We start from the raw sequence: 5956 nt of genomic DNA, 5'->3' as shown, positions 1-5956 counted from the left end.
ACCAATGTCACTGAACCCATTGCAGTCTCAGAACCATACTTTACTTTATTGATGAGCTATTCAATCTTCTGAATCAATTAACTAAATTAAACCCCAATAAATCTGATGACTGATTTGATACATTTATTATTTAATCAAGATGTATTCCCTGGGCCTCAGTGTTTATATATCAGTGACTAGTTACCTGAACAAACTCCAAGTTATATCTAATGTCACTGATCTCACTGCAGTCCCTGAATCATACTTGACTGTAGTACTTGATCACATTCAGTCTTCTGGGTTAAATAATATGTAATTAGGCTTGAATATTAGCCTTTCAAGAGTTAACAGGGAAATGAAATCGCATTAGACTTCTAACCCCTGCAACTCTAGTACGGGACATCCGTCCTGTACGAACAGACGCACAAATGTGTGATTACTAACTACTAACATCAAATTAATCAAATAATTCGAAGGAGGAGTATCGGTATTCGTCTGTTCTAAATAGGACTTCGACCCGTGAGCAGCCCCCTGGGGAATTATGTCAGAAAATCCGACACCATTTAATATATCATACAGATAATAGCTGTGTTGTATAAACAAGTTAACCCATAGAAAACGTAACTTGTAGTGGAATTACTGTCTATAGAAAACGGGATATCATCACCACATACTATTATAATTCACCATCTATTATGGTGGGAATTATTCTTAAATACATTAGTCTTTGGACTTTACCATCATAAAAACATCTTATATAAATTAACTTAATTATCAATATTAAAGTAGAGTAAATGTGACCCTTCTATCACTTTCTGAAATCTGGACAATGTAAGCCAGGCATCAGTGGAGGAAGGAGGGCAGCCATTGTTTATACTAGACCAGAGGCTCACGGGAGCAAATGCGGCTCCTGTTAATTTTACTTGGACGAAGTGTTATGGAAACCAAAGGTGTACCATTATCACACGCTGTCAACAAATTCAAGTTAAGTGTTCTTTCCGAAACCCATGTATCTTTCATTTATGGCCATTAATGTCATTATATAGGGTTTCCCGGTTAGAGCACGACATAGCCTCAAACTAAAGGTAATTAAGCCAGGTCTTTATTGTTCCATGTATAGTGTTTTCTCTGATATAACTTGTCATATATAGGATTCTGGCTTTACAGCTAGCGCCCTTTTGACAGGTCAAGACGAGGAAGCAAAGACTTTGTGCACCAGTTACTGGGTGATGGAAGCTACCTCAAAGAGGATAATTTGGTGTCTACACCCTAGTTATACCTGGTGGACTAACCTGCTGTACTATAAGATAAGGAACCTCTTCAATGTATGTAGTCTATTACTGTAGTTTGATTGGCTGCATATATATTTAATTTAATAAACCCCCCTAATGTGTAGAGGATCGATTTGTGAGATTAAGAGATTATTGCAGAAATACAGTCCACTTATCATTATACAAATTGCTATCGAAGTATATAAATTAACGTAAATATAAATTCATATAAATTAAATAAATATAAATCTCACAGGTCGGTTCCCACACACACCCTCTACAGCCCCACCGTCACACACCCTCTACAGCCCCACCGTCACACCCCCTCTATAGCCCCACCGTCACACACCCTATACAGCCCCACCGTCACACACCCGCTACAGCCCCACCGTCACGCACCCTCTACAGCCCCACCGTCACACACCCTCTACAGCCCCACCGTCACACCCCCTCTACAGCCCCACCGTCACACACCCTATACAGCCCCACCGTCACACCCCCTCTACATCCCACCGTCACACACCCTCTACAGCCCCACCGTCACACCCCCTCTACAGCCCCACCGTCACACACCCTATACAGCCCCACCGTCACACACCCTCTACAGCCCCACCGTCACACACCCTCTACAGCCCCACCGTCACACACCTTCTACAGCCCCACCGTCACACCCCCTCTACAGCCCCACCGTCACACACCCTATACAGCCCCACCGTCACACCCCCTCTACAGCCCCACTGTCACACACCCTATACAGCCCCACCGTCACACACCCTCTACAGCCCCACCGTCACACACCCTCTACAGCCCCACCGTCACACACCCTCTACAGCCCCACCGTCACACACCCTCTACAGCCCCACCGTCACACACCCTCTACAGCCCCACCGTCACACACCCTCTACAGCCCCACCGTCACACACCCTCTACAGCCCCACCGTCACACACCCTCTACAGCCCCACCGTCACACACCCTCTACAGCCCCACCGTCACACACCCTCTACAGCCCCACCGTCACACACCCTCTACAGCCCCACCGTCACACACCCTCTACAGCCCCACCGTCACACACCCTCTACAGCCCCACCGTCACACACCCTCTACAGCCCCACATTAACCACTGGACGCATGCCGAAAAATAATTATATTTGACCCGACTCTATTTAAGTAATGTATATTCACGATAAGTTACATGTGAAAGGTCTATTCATGGTACCCTTGTCATGGTGCCCTTGTCATGGTGCCCTTGTCATGGTACCCTTGTCATGGTGCCCTTGTCATGGTGTCCTTGTCATGGTACCCTTGTCATGGTACCCTTGTCATGGTACCCTTGTCATGGTACCTTTGTCATAGTGCCCTTGTCATGGTACCCTTTTCATGGTACCCTTGACATGGTACTCTTGATATGGTACCCTTGTCATGGTGCCCTTGTCATGGTGCCCTTGTCATGGTACCCTTGTCATGGTACCCTTGACATGGTACTCTTGATATGGTACCCTTGTCATGGTGCCCTTGTAATGGTGCCCTTGTCATGATACCCTTGTCATGGTACCCTTGACATGGTACTCTTGATATGGTACCCTTGTCATGGTGCCCTTGTCATGGTGCCCTTGTCATGGTACCCTTGTCATGGTACCCTTGACATGGTACTCTTGATATGGTACCCTTGTCATGGTGCCCTTGTCATGGTGCCCTTGTCATGGTACCCTTGTCATGGTGTCCTTGTCATGGTGCCCTTGTCATGGTACCCTTGTCATGGTGTCCTTGTCATGGTACCCTTGTCATGGTACCCTTGTCATGGTACCCTTGTCATGGTACCCTTGTCATGGTACCCTTGTCATGGTACCCTTGTCATGGTGCCCTTGTCATACTGCCCTTGTCAAGGTACCCTTGTCATGGTACCCTTGTCATGGTACCCTTGTCATGGTACCCTTGTCATGGTGCCCTTGTCATAGTGCCCTTGTCAAGGTACCCTTGTCATGGTACCCTTGTCATGGTACCCTTGTCATGGTACCCTTGACATGGTACTCTTGATATGGTACCCTTCTCATGGTGCCCTTGTCATGGTGCCCTTGTCATGGTACCCTTGTCATGGTGTCCTTGTCATGGTACCCTTGTCATGGTACCCTTGTCATGGTACCTTTGTCATAGTGCCCTTGTCATGGTACCCTTGTCATGGTACCCTTGACATGGTACTCTTGATATGGTACCCTTGTCATGGTGCCCTTGTCATGGTGCCCTTGTCAAGGTACCCTTGTCATGGTACCCTTGACATGGTACTCTTGATATGGTACCCTTGTCATGGTGCCCTTGTCATGGTGCCCTTGTCATGGTACCCTTGTCATGGTACCCTTGACATGGTACTCTTGATATGGTACCCTTGTCATGGTGCCCTTGTCATGGTGCCCTTGTCATGGTACCCTTGTCATGGTGTCCTTGTCATGGTGCCCTTGTCATGGTACCCTTGTCATGGTGTCCTTGTCATGGTACCCTTGTCATGGTACCCTTGTCATGGTACCCTTGTCATGGTACCCTTGTCATGGTACCCTTGTCATGGTGCCCTTGTCATACTGCCCTTGTCAAGGTACCCTTGTCATGGTACCCTTGTCATGGTACCCTTGTCATGGTACCCTTGTCATGGTGCCCTTGTCATAGTGCCCTTGTCAAGGTACCCTTGTCATGGTACCCTTGTCATGGTACCCTTGTCATGGTACCCTTGTCATGGTACCCTTGTCATGGTACCCTTGTCATGGTACCCTTGTCATGGTACCCTTGTCATGGTGTCCTTGTCATGGTGCCCTTGTCATGGTACCCTTGTCATGGTGTCCTTGTCATGGTGCCCTTGTCATGGTACCCTTGTCATGGTACCCTTGTCATGGTACCCTTGTCATGGTACCCTTGTCATGGTACCCTTGTCATGGTGCCCTTGTCATGGTACCCTTGTCATGGTACCCTTGACATGGTACTCTTGATATGGTACCCTTGTCATGGTGCCCTTGTCATGGTGCCCTTGTCATGGTACCCTTGTCATGGTGTCCTTGTCATGGTGCCCTTGTCATGGTACCCTTGTCATGGTGTCCTTATCATGGTACCCTTGTCATGGTACCCTTGTCATGGTACCCTTGTCATGGTACCCTTGTCATGGTGCCCTTGTCATACTGCCCTTGTCAAGGTACCCTTGTCATGGTACCCTTGTCATGGTACCCTTGTCATGGTACCCTTGTCATGGTGCCCTTGTCATAGTGCCCTTGTCAAGGTACCCTTGTCATGGTACCCTTGACATGGTACTCTTGATATGGTACCCTTGTCATGGTGCCCTTGTCATGGTGCCCTTGTCATGGTACCCTTGTCATGGTGTCCTTGTCATGGTACCCTTGTCATGGTACCCTTGTCATGGTGTCCTTGTCATGGTACCCTTGTCATGGTACCCTTGTCATGGTACCCTTGTCATGGTACCCTTGTCATGGTACCCTTGTCATGGTGTCCTTGTCATGGTGCCCTTGTCATGGTACCCTTGTCATGGTGTCCTTGTCATGGTGCCCTTGTCATGGTACCCTTGTCATGGTACCCTTGTCATGGTACCCTTGTCATGGTACCCTTGTCATGGTACCCTTGTCATGGTGCCCTTGTCATACTGCCCTTGTCAAGGTACCCTTGTCATGGTACCCTTGTCATGGTACCCTTGTCATGGTACCCTTGTCATGGTGCCCTTGTCATAGTGCCCTTGTCAAGGTACCCTTGTCATGGTACCCTTGTCATGGTGTCCTTGTCATGGTACCCTTGTCATGGTACCCTTGTCATGGTGTCCTTGTCATGGTACCCTTGTCATGGTACCCTTGTCATGGTACCCTTGTCATGGTACCCTTGTCATGGTACCCTTGTCATGGTGTCCTTGTCATGGTACCCTTGTAATGGTGCCCTTGTCATGGTACCCTTGTCATGGTGTCCTTGTCATGGTACCCTTGTCATGGTACCCTTGTCATGGTGTCCTTGTCATGGTACCCTTGTCATGGTACCCTTGTCATGGTACCCTTGTCATGGTACCCTTGTCATGGTACCCTTGCCATGGAACCCTTCTCATTGTACCTTTGTCATGGTGCCCTTGTCATGGTACCCTTGTCATGGTCCCCTTGTCATGGTACCCTTGACATGGTACTCTTGTCATGGTACGCTTGTCATGGTACCCTTGTCATTGTACCTTTGTCATAGTGCCCTTGTCATGGTACCCTTGTCATGGTACCCTAGCCATGGAACCCTTGTCATTGTACCTTTGTCATGGTACGCTTGTCATGGTGCCCTTGTGATGGTACCCTTGTCATGGTACCCTTGTCATGGTACCCTTGCCATGGTACCCTTGTCAAGGTACCCTTGTCATGGTGCCCTTGTCATTGTACCTTTGTCATGGTGCCCTTGTCATGGTACCCTTGTCATGGTACCCTTGACATGGTACTCTTGATATGGTACCCTTGTCATGGTACCCTTGTAATCGATCCCTTGACATGGTACCCTTGTCATAGTACCCTTGTCATGGTACCCTTGTCATGGTACCCTTGTTAAGGGACCCTTGTCATGGTACCCTTGTCATGGTACCCGACAAGTACCCTTGACATGGTACCCTTGTCATGGTACCCCTGACATGGTAACCTTGTCATGGTACCCTTGACATGGTGCCCTTGTCCTAGTACCCTTATCATGGTACCCTTGT

The sequence above is a fragment of the Procambarus clarkii genome, chromosome 9 (assembly GCF_040958095.1).
Source record: "Procambarus clarkii isolate CNS0578487 chromosome 9, FALCON_Pclarkii_2.0, whole genome shotgun sequence".
NCBI lineage: Eukaryota > Metazoa > Arthropoda > Malacostraca > Decapoda > Cambaridae > Procambarus > Procambarus clarkii.
The sequence above is the reverse complement of the archived record's forward strand: the minus strand, read 5'-3'. Positions refer to the sequence as shown.